Source organism: Pelodiscus sinensis, chromosome 6, assembly GCF_049634645.1.
Source record: "Pelodiscus sinensis isolate JC-2024 chromosome 6, ASM4963464v1, whole genome shotgun sequence".
In the NCBI taxonomy this organism is placed as follows: Eukaryota; Metazoa; Chordata; order Testudines; family Trionychidae; genus Pelodiscus; species Pelodiscus sinensis.
In genome coordinates, this window is record NC_134716.1 from 13,474,768 (window position 1) to 13,487,525 (window position 12,758).

Here is a 12,758-nt window from a genome sequence, read left to right on the forward strand (position 1 = left end):
CTCACTTCAATTCACGTATTTGTGCAAATGTTCAAACGAATGTTTGGGGAATGGTAGTTTATTGGCATGCAAACAATCATAAACAAGGCTTAATTACTGGTCATTTGTCATTCATCACCCATGTTCTATGAGAAAAGTTTCAATTATTAAGTCAAGGAACAGAAACAATACCAGGTGACTTAAATCATCAGACACCATGTAAATGATCAGTAAATACAGGGGAAAAAAATTAGCCATTTCACACACACTGCATACTTTTTTTTGATTCAACATCTGGCATATTTAAACAACAATATATTCAAATCCATGAAGTTAGCGGATCTGATCCTAAAGTTTGGATAACTTGTCTAAAATGAATAACGCGCACAGTTCTAGTTTTATATAGTGATTGCTGTGATCTCATTTCAGCAATAATAGGATTTCTTATGCTACCATTTAGCATATTCTCTCTGTGTGTATAAATATGAGTATGTGCACATTTTCTGCCTAAGAGAACACAATTTTTTAACAAAGTTAAATCACAATTTCAGAAATTGTTGCATGCATCTGAAGAGGCAAATCATAACAACTGGTTTTGCAAAATTATTTTAAGTTCTCTTAAGTAGAAACTTACTGATTAGAGATCTGTCAGACACCCAGCAAATGTAGCAATGAAAAACGTTAATTAATTGAACTGTCAGGAAGACCAGATTCTATTTTTTATTACATTACCAAAAGGCAAATGCCAGTCAGCGAGATGACATTATAACTAGAGTTATTTATGGATTTAAGCCAGGTATGCTCAGAAAAAGGTCTTTGCAAACTGAAGCTCGCTGCTACTAGACCACAAGCGGTGGTGGCAAAAATAGGGGGTCACACTTCATTTAGGCTATGTTGATCAATCTTATGTCTGAAAAGTGGGATATCTGAACTAATAAAGGGGATGTACAGTGCCCTCTTTGGTTCCTTTCAAGGGAACTCCTATCGATTCCCTGCACAAATGGAAGTTGCTTTTCAGTAGGTAAACATCAGACAGATAACTATCCAGAAAGGAGAATGTGAGTTTGCTAATATGAAAATGTGTAATTTTCATCAGTCACGTTGAATTTGACCCAATGTGTTTAATATATATCTACCATAGCAATGCTTTTCTTCTCTGTATATAGTTGATGGAGCAGCAAATGTTTTTGCAGTAACTTTACTGGGCTATTGAATAACAGACATCAAAAGAATTATTAACAAAATGTGTTCAATAAATTAAAAGGAAATCTTTGCAATGTGGGGGTTTTAAAGAATAGTTTACAAGGAGATGGAACATTTTTACAGGGTTATTCAGAAGAGTTTTACACTAACTTTTTCTTAATGGCATGCAAACTTACAAAAACCACTCATGTTCTGCAACATTCAGTTTGAAGCATATTAACTCAGAGTCAATACTTATGGGTGCAAAGTTCTCTTTTGCTGTAATGACTTAAACCCTGAATTATTTAATCTTAGTACCCAGGAACATGAGGTGGCATGTGAGTCCCTCAAAAACTGAGAAAAGTGCAGCCAAAATAATTCAGTTAATTAGTTCTCATAAATTTATGAACAAAAAAAGTAGGTCAGTTTGCAAACATAGTCTTCATTGTTTCAAGCAGCTTGGGGTGTTTTTACTCAGGTAGTATAGTCAGAGACCAGCTGTAAGTGCAAATACAGGTATGTCTATTTATAGCATCTGACTGTCAGTCAATGAGACTGGAGTGCTTTAGGAAAATGGGAAGATCCAATTTCAAGACCATCTGGTGTTTTGCTTCTTAGCTGTAAATTTTAAGATTTCCATTCAGCACATCTACATGTGGTTAAGCCAATGAAAGAAAGCACCAGCCATAATCCATTTATTCCCCCCCTCCTCAAATTGCTAAAAACGTCTGCTGCTGCCAGATGCTGTAATGATAGAGGGTGACTACTTTGCTCTATGCTCTTGATAAAGTTACTCTTTGCAAGTTGTATTGGTGGTGTCTTGCTGACATCCTCTTATTTTGTATCTGAATCTTGTACAGGAAACTAAAGCCAAGTGTGCTAAGAGATGTCCATAATAACATAATGTCCATAATAACTTTAGGTCCTGATCCTAGAAAGACTTACATGCACTTGCTTTCCACAGTATGAACAGCTCCTCTGGAATCAGTGGGAATACTCACACTGTGTAAAATAAAATAGTCATGTGTTCTTCAAGTGGAGTCTCTGTGAGTGCACGACTTCAAGCTGGTGGCTTGTCCCAGAGCAGCTGATCACAGATTTAATGTAGCAGTGTTCATGTGGGTCACACATGTGCAGTAGGAGTTTTATGGTGTTAACGGTGTAGCATGTCCATGACCCGAACTCCCCAGTTCTTTCTCAACCTCCTTTGGCTGTAGATGTAGTTGAAGAGCAGTGTTTCAGTACTCCTAAAACAGTTAAAAAGTAGTTATATTCCAATAAATATTTTAGTTGGCTTAGAAATTAATCTAGCTGTAATTTATCCCTAAATGTATTCTCACAGCCCAGTAAGCAGTAGAAATGTTGATAATTCTGCTAGATCATATTGACCTCCTGTGGTCTGGAAAATTCTCTGATTCAGAACCAGTCAGATCTGTATTATTTACTGGCAAATTAAAACTGCCCACAGTCATTTAAATAGGAGTTGTGATTTCTTCCCATTTTTTTTCAATGCGCTAGAAAAAAACCCCTTACCCATACTTGAAAACAAAGTATTACAGCATTAAGGATTTTTTTGTACACATCTCTTCTCTAAAGACACATGTAAATTATTCAACTAACTCCATAAAAAGGGTATGCAGCATTCATTATATTGTGTCCAGGTGTGACTATTGAGATCACTGTGATTATTAACTTGGCAAATACACCTGTTGTCTTTGCTGTGACCTAGTCTTCCATCCACCATGATTCCCATCAGATATTAGTTTTGTGTGTCCATTTGCTGTGTTCTTTCTAAATCCAAATTGACTTCTCTAGAACATGGGATCTCTTTGCTCTTTTAATTTATACAGTGCCTGTTTCAAAAGAGATGTAGGTGCTGCTGATTCAAGAAATAGTTAATAGTAAAAAGGCTATATTCAGGACTCCATAAAGGCTGACTACTTAATCTGCACTCCATAAAGGCTGACTACTTAATCTGTAGTTCATTGCTGGCTCTCAGTTTCTGAACCAATTTGTGCTGAATGCTTCAAAAGGTTTCAGAGTTAGGGCTGAAGATGTATATTGGAAAAATTACTTTATGTGCTGAGTGGCTAATGGAAAAAATAGAGACTTTATATGTCAAAATTCAACACCCGTACCTTCTCCTCCACAAAATATGGAGAATTGTCTACGGATATGTCTACACTACAAAGTTAATTTGAAATAACAGCCGTTATTTTGAATTAACTTTAATAGAGTCTACACAGGCAAACTGCTATTTTGAAATAAATTTGAAATAGTGGAGCACTTATTTCAAATTTGGTAAACCTCATTCTACGAGGAATAACACCAAATTCAAAATAGCTAATAAGAAATAAGTGCTGCGTAGACACTTATTTCGAATTAGGGGGCTTCCAGCCCTTCCCAGGGATCCCTGGTGGCCACTCCGGGCACAACCAGGAAAACTCGTCTGCTCTCCCCTAGGCCTGGAGCCCTTAAAGGGGCAGAATCTGGCCACAGTGCCTGTGCCAGTTGCAAGCCTCCCAGCACACAGCCAGCAGACCATGCACCTGGCACAGCATGAGCCAGCAACCTGCTGCCACCCACTCCCCAGGACCAGGCTGGCAGCTCCCAGGGGCCTGCAAAAGGTGGGCGCCTGCCTGGTCTAGTGCGGAGTTTGTGGACCTCATTGTGGTTTGGGGGGAGGCTTCCAATGCCAACGATCTCCGCACTAGGCACAGGAATGAGGCCGTCTACAGCTGCATGGCTGCCAGCCTGGCCATCAGAGGCCACATGTGCAGCCAGGAGCAGGTGTGGAGCAAGATCAAAGTGCTGCGGCAGGCCTATGCCAGGGCCTCCCAACCAGGGGCTGACCCAGAGGCCTGCCTGCAGTACAAGGCCCTGGACCGCATCCTGGGGGGGGTCAGAATGTCTGTGCCCTCCTGGTGGTCATTGACCCTGGGGCAGAGGGCCCTGCCCATGACAAAGGGGAAGAGGAGGAAGTTGGCAGCCAGGAGCCACAGGAGCCTGCGGGGAGCATGCCCTGCACCCAGGACCCCCGAGCCATACCAGAGAGCCCATCAGCAGCCTCATCCGAGGCCGGGAGGGGACCTCCACATGTGAGTGCCATCACGGTCCCCTTATGCGGGGCCAGGGGATGAGGGGGAGCCCAGGGACCGTGCGCGTGGGCCTTGCTGACCACAGAGCAGGTGGCAACATGTGCATCTGCTGTGCCAGCTGGGACATGTGGCCCCAGCTTGGTGCCATGCAGGGGCCCTGGCCTGTTCCCCACATGCGTCTACGCATGAAGGCACATGACAGGCTCTTGACCCCAGGGAGAGACACTGCACACTGCCCTCCCTCCAGATGCCCCCTCTACACAGAGGCAGGGCACATTTTCCCCCCCACACACACCACACTATAGGCAACACAGGGGCTAGGGTACAGTCCTGGGCCAGCTCACACTACTGGGAATAGCAGGATGTGATAGTGAGGAGACCTGTCATCTTCACCTTGCAGAGGGGGGCTGGATTTCATCCACTGCGTCCCCAGGGAGAACTGACCACTTCCCTTGTTTCACCACAGCCACAGCACCTGCGAGTGCATGGCGCACCACCTGGCCTGGAACATCCACCTGCACCCGGGCCAGCAGGTGCACCTGCAACCAGGAGGAGTACCAGAGGCAGCAGCTGCAGTTACAGGGAAGGCAGGTCCACAGTCAAGAGCAGTGGGTGCAAGAAGACCTGCAGCTGTGGTGGGAGAGCTTGCGGGAGCTGCGGGAGCAGGGCCGTGCCCTCTGCGAGCACCTGCAGGACCTGGTGGACCGATTGCTGCCTCCTGCTGCTCCAGCCCCTGTGGCCGCCCCAGCTATTTCTCCTCCTCCCATCCCTGTTTCCCCTTCCACTTCTTCCGCTCCCCCATCCCTCCTGTCGCACCCTCCATACCCATTCCCCTCCGGTTATGCTGAGGCCCCTGCACCCGCAGTGCTGCGAGAAGAGAGGCCTGGCAAGACCCCCAACCCTGAGATTCCCCTCCCCCTTCCTCCCCTTGCCTCCCCCTTCCAGCTCTCTCCTCCCAGGTTTCCCCCCTCCCCTCTCCCACCCTCATTCCGCCCTTCCCCCCACACCAGTTATGTTAAATAAAGAGAGATTTTTGTGGCAACACAGGTGTTTTTATTGTACATCAGGAAGGGGCATTAGGGAGGGGAAAGAGGAAGGAGGTAGGGGTGGAATGTAAGGCACAAGGCCCCAATGGGACACGCCAGGGGGACTTCAGTCCTCGTCCGCCTGGAAGCTCTCCCGCAGAGCTTTTCAGTTGCGGGCAGCCCCCCGAAGGGCCTCTTGGGTGGCAGCCGTGCGGGGCTGTGCATACTGGCCAGCCAGGTGGTCAGCCTCTGTCATCCAGGCTGGCAAGCCTTCCCCTTCCTCTCACATAAATTGTGGAGCACAAAACACGCTGCCACCATGTGCAGAATATTGTGCTGGGAGAGGTCGAGGCGGGTGAGGAGGCATCTAAATCAGGCTTTCAGTCGGCCGAAGGCCCCCTCGACCACAATGTGGGCCCTGCTGAGCCTGGCATTGAAGGCCTGCCGGGAGGGGTTGAGGTGTCCCGTGTAGGGCCTCATCAGCCAGGGCTGTAGGGGATAGGTTGTATCCCCCAGCAGGCACACTGGCATGTCCACATCCCTGACCCTGATGTGGTGGTCAGAGAAGAAAGTCCCGGCGTGCAGCCTCTGGCACATGGAGGAGCTGCGGTACACCCACGTGTCGTGTGCCTTGCTGGACCAGCCAACATTGATGTCTGTGAACTGGCCTCAGTGGTCAGACACGACTTGCAGGATCATGGAGAAGTACCTCTTCCTGTTGATGTAGAGGAAGGCCTGGTGGTCTGGGGCATGGATGGGGATGTGCGTCCCGTTGATTGCCCCCCGGCAGTTGGAGAAGCCCAGGGTGCCGAACCCCTGGCTGACCAGGTCAGTGAGGCGGATGACTCTGTGGAGCAGCACCCTGTTGAGAGACACACAAAACCGAGAGTCACTGGGGTGCCTGGGTGGCTGGGAGTGTTCATTCCCCGCCACTGCCCCATGCTCCACTCCCAGGAGCAACCCCCGCTGCAATCCTGGTCACCGCGGGCGGTCTGTAGCACGGCTGGGACAGACCAAACCCTCCCGGGGAGGGCACTTACACCATCTCCCCCCCCCATTTTCCCTGGGGGAGGCCATGTCCTCCTTGCAGCCCCCCCCCCTCGGCCCAGTGGCCGGTGACTGCTGTACCTGCATGAGCACCACTTCTATGGTGGAATCTCCCCACGCCGAACTAGTTGCCGATGGATCAGTAGCTATCTGGTGTGAAGAGCTACCAGAGGGAGATGACCACCTGCTTGTGAAGGGGAATGGCGGGCCTTATGCGTAGGTCCCATTGCTGCAGAGCAGGGGCGAGCCACTTGCAGAACTCGAGGAAGGTGTCCTTCTTCATTCTGAAGTTCTGGGTCCACTGTTGGTCTCCCCAGGGCTCCAGGACGATGTGGTCCCACCAGTCGCTGCTGGTGTCCAGATGCCAGATGTGGTGGGGCACACTGGTGTCCGGGTGCTGCTCCTCCATGGACCCGAGGGGGAGGGCCAGGGGGCTGGCCTGCAGCAGAAGGTGCCAGGCAGCCTCCAGCAATTGCTGTCAGGCTTGCAGCAAGACATTCAACATGAGCACCAGAGTGCCGGGGGTGGCTCTGGCTCAGAGTGCTGTGGTGTCCCAAATGAGAGTGACCAAAGCAGGCAGAGAGGAAAACGCTTTGCTGTCCCTTAGTGAGGTATGCAAGCAAGTGGGAAAGCTGAGAACCGGCTGTCCAGGGGGGTCCCTTTAAGCACGAGCCTCAGACAGCAGCCACACAAAGCAACTACTGACCTGATGCCCTGCTGGGACCGGTTTCAGCTGCCCTTAAATGTGATCCAGCGTCCAGTCAGTGTGGACACGCTATTTCGAAATAGCAAAATGCTATTTTGAATTAGATTTTTGTGTCTAGATGCATTATTTCGATTTAGCTTAATTTGAATTAACTATTTCGAATTAAGTTAATTCGAAATAGCAATGTAGGGTAGAAATACCCTAATATAATTTGAGCAGTTCTATCTAGGCTTGCTCCTCTTTGCTTAGTATGGCAGGAGCATTTTATTTGAAATGGTGATTTTATGGGTCAGAAAAAGTTAGTCATGTACATCTAATTGTTGCCCTTGAAGCTACTTAAACATATGCAGAGTTTTACTGTCTAATGGTGTCCTCTTTTAGTGCTTTTCTGGGTGCCTTTCTATTGACTTTCATATAGGGAGAAGTGTGGTTATAAAGCAGGATTTTTTCAGTGCTCTATGGCCTCAGTGCTATTAAAAGAGTGAAAACATTTCATTAGATGGTATCCAAGAGTATCACCTCTGACCTCTTTCTTTTCTGGGATTGTACCTCACAGATAGCAAAAGGTACCAGAAAGGTTGAAGTTTCCAGTTGCTCACACGACACTCTGGCTGTGTCTAGACTGGCCACTTTTTCTGGAAAAGCAGCTGCTTTTCCGGAAAAACTTGCCAGCTGTCTACACTGGCAGCTTGGTTTTCCGCAAAAGCACTGATGATCTACTGTGTGAAATCAGCTGCTTTTCCGGAAAAGCTTTGCCGCTCCCGTTCGGGCAAAAGTCCTTTTTGCAAAAAACTGTTGTGCAAAAGGGCCAGTGTAGACAGCTAGCTAACGCTTTTGCGCAAAAGCAGGCTAAACAGAAAAAATCGGTTTGGACGCCAGGAGACCCCGTAGGAGCCCCGGACTTCCTGGTAACCCGAGCTCTTAAAGAACATGTAGGCTGCTGAGCGCATGTGGCAGGACCGTGCCACAGAGCTCTTTGGCCTGAGGTCTGCCGCAGCGCCCCTGTCCTGCCCAGCAGCCATCTGACCCAGCCATGGCAGCTCTGGGCGGTGAGCCACCTGCACCCCCAGCGCAGGAGGCCCCCAGGGGCTGGAAACATGGGCTCCCTCGTGGTCCTCCAGGGAGCTGGAGACCCTCCTTGACCTCTGGCAGGAGGAGGATGGCCTCCATGACACAAGGTCCTGGCGCTGCAACGCCGGCATCTACGGCCGCATGGCCCAGGCGCTAGCCCAGCACGGACATCCTGCCCGGAACCTAGACCAGGTCCGGGCGAAGGTAAAGGAGATGCACCTGGACTATGTGCAGGCCAGCAAGGGCAGGGGAGCAGGACCAGACACCTGCCCCCACTACGACTGGCTGCACGCCATCCTTGGCCAGCCAGCCCTGCAAGCCCCAGATGTCCCCGTGGACACGAGCGCTCCCCCCGTCACCCGGACCACTGTGGTGGGGGAAAGAGAAAGCAGCGCTTCAGAGGAGGAGACCAGCATCATGACCCAGCAGGCCCCCACCAGCAGCCCCTCCAAGGCTGGGGAAGGATCTGCTGGTGAGTCTTGCACTTTGCACTCACAAAGGCGGATGGCGAGGGGAGGAGCCAGGCACCCAGAGGGGGGAGGGGGAGAGCATGTCACTCAGGCCACGTGAGCTGCATGCTGTGTAGCATTAGGCAGCAAGCAGCACATGCAACCACGTGCAGCCTGGTGACCGAGCGGCACGTGGCCGCGGCAGGCAGCTGCAGGGCACGCCTGGGACCGTGCTGCTCACACACATTTTGGCGGGACCAGGGGGAAGGGTGGATGCCGGCTGGAACCAGCCAGGGCCCCAGGGACTCAGCCCAGAGCCCACACCTCCGCCAAGGGTGCAGTACGGAGAACGGCACACTGTCCCATGCCTGGCTGTGAGGCACAGCCAGTTGCTCCTGGGTAAACTGCAGCATGACAGCTGTGTGACCGTGGCTCCCACTGAGACCCTCGCCTTGGCTGGCTCCTCGAGGTAAGTCCCCACTGTGGCCACACATGTCCCTGGGCTACCATTTTTTGTGAGGGATAGTGGGAGGGAGAAGGGGGGGAAGCGCTTGGGCCGCCCTTAGGGCCACCTGCGTTTTGCTGCAAGGATGGGACACCCCCTCCCAGTCACTCTTCGGTTCCGTCCAGGAGATATCCCACGTGATGGGGATCTGAGAGCCCAGACCACCTCTGCCAGAGGTGCTCCCAGGCACTGTGTGGGGATGCATATCGCTCCCTGTCAAACACCAGTGATTAGCCCAAAGCCTTCACCGGCAAGGAGTTCCACAGGTGAACGCAACACAAGCGCCCTCACACCCTCCACAGGGCCAGGACACAGACCGGTGGTTACAATACATGGAGGAGGACCCTACTCCAGGAGCGGTCCTCCTTGCAAACATACAACACGGGGCAAGGAGGGAAACTGAGTGGGCCCAAGCCACACTACTGTGGGGTCACCTGGGCTCAGGGGTGGAGGGAATGAGGTGTGGGGACAGTGGCCGGCCTGCCTGCATGACCCATCCTTTCTTCTCTTCCCTACAGCGGACCGAGCTCAAGCCGGGGACCCTCTAGTCCGGCAGCAGCGGCACCCCCAGCTGCCCAACCATGCAGGCACAGGCTCCGCCACCGCGACCAGCTCCTTCGCTGGCACGTCCAGGCGGTCGAGAGAATAGAGGGCTCCATTCGCAAGTGCGTGCAGGGGGGCCTGCAATGGTGCCAGGAGGCCTGGGCCGCCTTCCAGGCCCAGTGCACATGCATGGCCGACCCCACGGCCACCCTCACAGCGCATATAGCACATGCCGTCCACTATGGCATGGCCTTACCCAATGCCCCTCCCCTAGCACTGCCCATGCCCCCTCCTGCCCCTGCAATGCCCCCTGCTCCAATGCCCCCTCCTATCCCTGCAATACCCCCTCCTCCTGCCCATCTCCCCATGCAGCCTGCCCCGATGCGGCCTGTCCCGCATGTGCAGGTCCGCCCCTGCAGGAGCGCTTGCAGGGGGCACCCCTCCCACGAGTAGCTCCTCCCCCTCCCTGTCCCTGTCCCAGTTGAAGGTCTCCTCCCTGTCCCTGTTCCAGTTGAAGGTCTCCTCCCCCGCCCTGTTCCAGTTGAAGGTCTCCTCCCCCTCTGCCTACCGCTCCCCCTTGTAAATAAAAATAGACAATTTTTCAGTTGATTGTGTTGGTCATTGTGTTACTCGAGGTAACCGTAATAAATGATTCTGGAAATTCTGGAACCATTGCTGGTTGTCCCATTGCCTGAGGACCAGCCAGTCCCACCAGTCCATACTGGTGTCCAATCTCTAGACTGGCCTCACAATAGTGGGGTGCTGATGCCACAGGGATGCCATAGCCTTCCTGGTGAGGGAGTCAAAGGCGATCTCTGCCTCCTGATCCTGAAAGATGAGGGCACCGGCCTGGAGCACCAGCTGCAGGCACTTGAAAATGGCTGACAGGGGCCAGAGCAGGCACATGGCCACCCATGGCTCCATGTCAGACAGAGCAGGGCACAAGAAACCCAAATCAGGAAAAAGCAGTAGGGGGCAAAAGGGTGATGTCCCCAAAAGTCAGAGGGCAACCACCAAACCTGCTATGGCTGTCAGTCCCTGCCAGAGGTCCTAACGCATGGAGCAGGAGACAAATAGCTGTCCGGCGAGACCCCTTTAAGCACGTGTCTGAACGGAGCTCCAGTCCCACCCCCGGAAAGGTCTGGTGGCCTTTTGCCTTCTTCAAAATGGTTCCGGGCTTCCGCTTTTGCGCAAAAGTGCGCCGCCAATCTTAGATACGCTTTTCCGCAAAAGTGCATCGTTATAACGATAACTCCGGGACCAATCTAGAAGCACTTTTCTGGAAATACTTTTAACAGAAAACCTTTTCCATTAAAAGTATTTCCGGAAAATCATGCCAGTGTAGACGTAGCCTCTGTGTTGCAGGTGACTGCAAATTTAAAATTTTCCCAGTAAAAAAGGACAAGACCTAACTACAGAGAACACCTATTGTCTTTAAATTTAACCAGTTTTAGGGAGCTACCATGTAGAAGAGTTGGCTATTTTCTCGTTTTCCTTCTCCTAAAGGAAAAAGAGGAAGTCTGATGCTGGGAGTTAGTTCAGGCAATGAAAAGTCACACATTACCCAAATCTTAACTATATAAAAAAAGAGTGACCAGGCTTCAATGAGAATATGAAATCATTTTCCAACCCTCCATTCCAATGTTTGTCACTGAATATGCACTTAAAGAAACCTCTAGATAGGTCTGCCTGGTAGGAACACTCAGTTTTTCAACCATACAAAGTGATGTACAATTTTAGGATGCTTTCACCAGCTCAAGTCTTCAGTTTGCTCAACACAGGAATGGAGGTATTTGATGGGGATAGTGGGAAATGTATCTGTAAAATAATAATGGTAACTGAAATATGACTTAGTGATCACTTCAGATGAAAAACCCAAACTGCTATAATCAAGCCTATTAGAGGTTATCAGATCCAATCCTTGTGAGTTCAGTTTTGGCGATAGGAAGTGGAAGTCGATATAATTGTTTGGAACAGAGTGTAATAGGGATGAGATTTTTAAGGAGGTGTGATGAGGTAAGGCCAAGAGTGCAATTTCTCATGTAGGTAGTATATTTAGTCAAACCTTGACCTATTAAAATTAATTCTCCACTTCCTTTCTCAAAAAAAAAAAAAAAAATAGAAACAATAACTGCTAGTAAAAACCTCAAAATAAAAAGAGTTACCAAGGAAAAATATATTTGCTCCATCACTCTGAGCAGGTTTTGCTGGCAAGACCAGTGTACTCCTACTGCTTCCTATATTCTAGCCTACTCTCCATCCATTTTTAATTTACAAGTTGTAAGGCCTTGTGTTGAGAAATGTGAGTGTTTGTTACTATGATGTACAAACCTGTATTCACACTCTACACTCTAATGTAGTAATCATTGTTCAAGGCATATCTGGTGAGCAATATTCACTATAATTTTTTCTGTCCATGTACAGAATACATTTTGTTATGTGCACTGAGGCATATACAGACGTGACTCATCAATAAAACACAAGCTCCTAGCTCTGGATACTCTGTTAATCAGCTGAGCACCAATTGAATCTTTTCTGGCTGTCTGCCCAAGTGTAGAACTTACTACTTGTGAGGTAGCATTTGAAAACTCTAGACTCATATTTAGTTTGTGATCAACCAAGACCTCTAGAGCCATTTCTGCAGTACTCTTTCCTAGACAGTCATTTTATGTGTGAAACTGATTGTTAATTCCTAAGTCGAGTACTTTGCATTTGTTTTTGTTGAATTTTACCTTATTTACCACAGAAAATTTGTCCGGATAATTTTTGAATTATTATCCTATTGCCTGAAAGTACTTGCAATCCCTCCCATCTAGGTATCTTCCATATACTCTACATCTCTATGCCACTATCTAAATAACTGATGCAGATATTGAGCAGAACCAGAGCCAGAACTTATCCCTGCAGAACCCCATTCTTTATGCCCTATTAGTAACTACTCTCTGGAAGGCTACGTCTACACTGGCCCCTTTTCCGGAAGGGGCATGTAAATTTCATGAGTCGTAGTAGGGAAATGCGCGGGGGATTTAAATATCTCCTGTGGCATTTAAATAAAAATGTCCGCCGCTTTTTTCCGGCTTTTAAAAAAGCCGGAAAAGAGCGTCTACACTGGCCCCGATCCTCCGGAAAAAGCGCCCTTTTCCAGAGGCTCTT

The 12,758-nt window shown here is 49.5% G+C and overlaps 1 long non-coding RNA gene across 2 annotated transcripts in view; it reads left to right on the top strand.

Moving 5' to 3' along the window:
* Nucleotides 1-12,758, top strand: part of LOC142830032 (uncharacterized) — a 146,039-nt gene that overhangs the window by 14,009 nt on the left and 119,272 nt on the right. Inside the window, exon 2 of one of the 2 annotated variants that reach the window (XR_012905046.1) lies at nucleotides 4,726-5,301. The exons of the other annotated variant lie outside the window; for it this stretch is intronic. This is a non-coding gene — a long non-coding RNA (uncharacterized LOC142830032). Of the gene's footprint in view, nucleotides 1-4,725; nucleotides 5,302-12,758 lie in introns of those variants that run through there. 2 annotated transcript variants of the gene reach the window in all.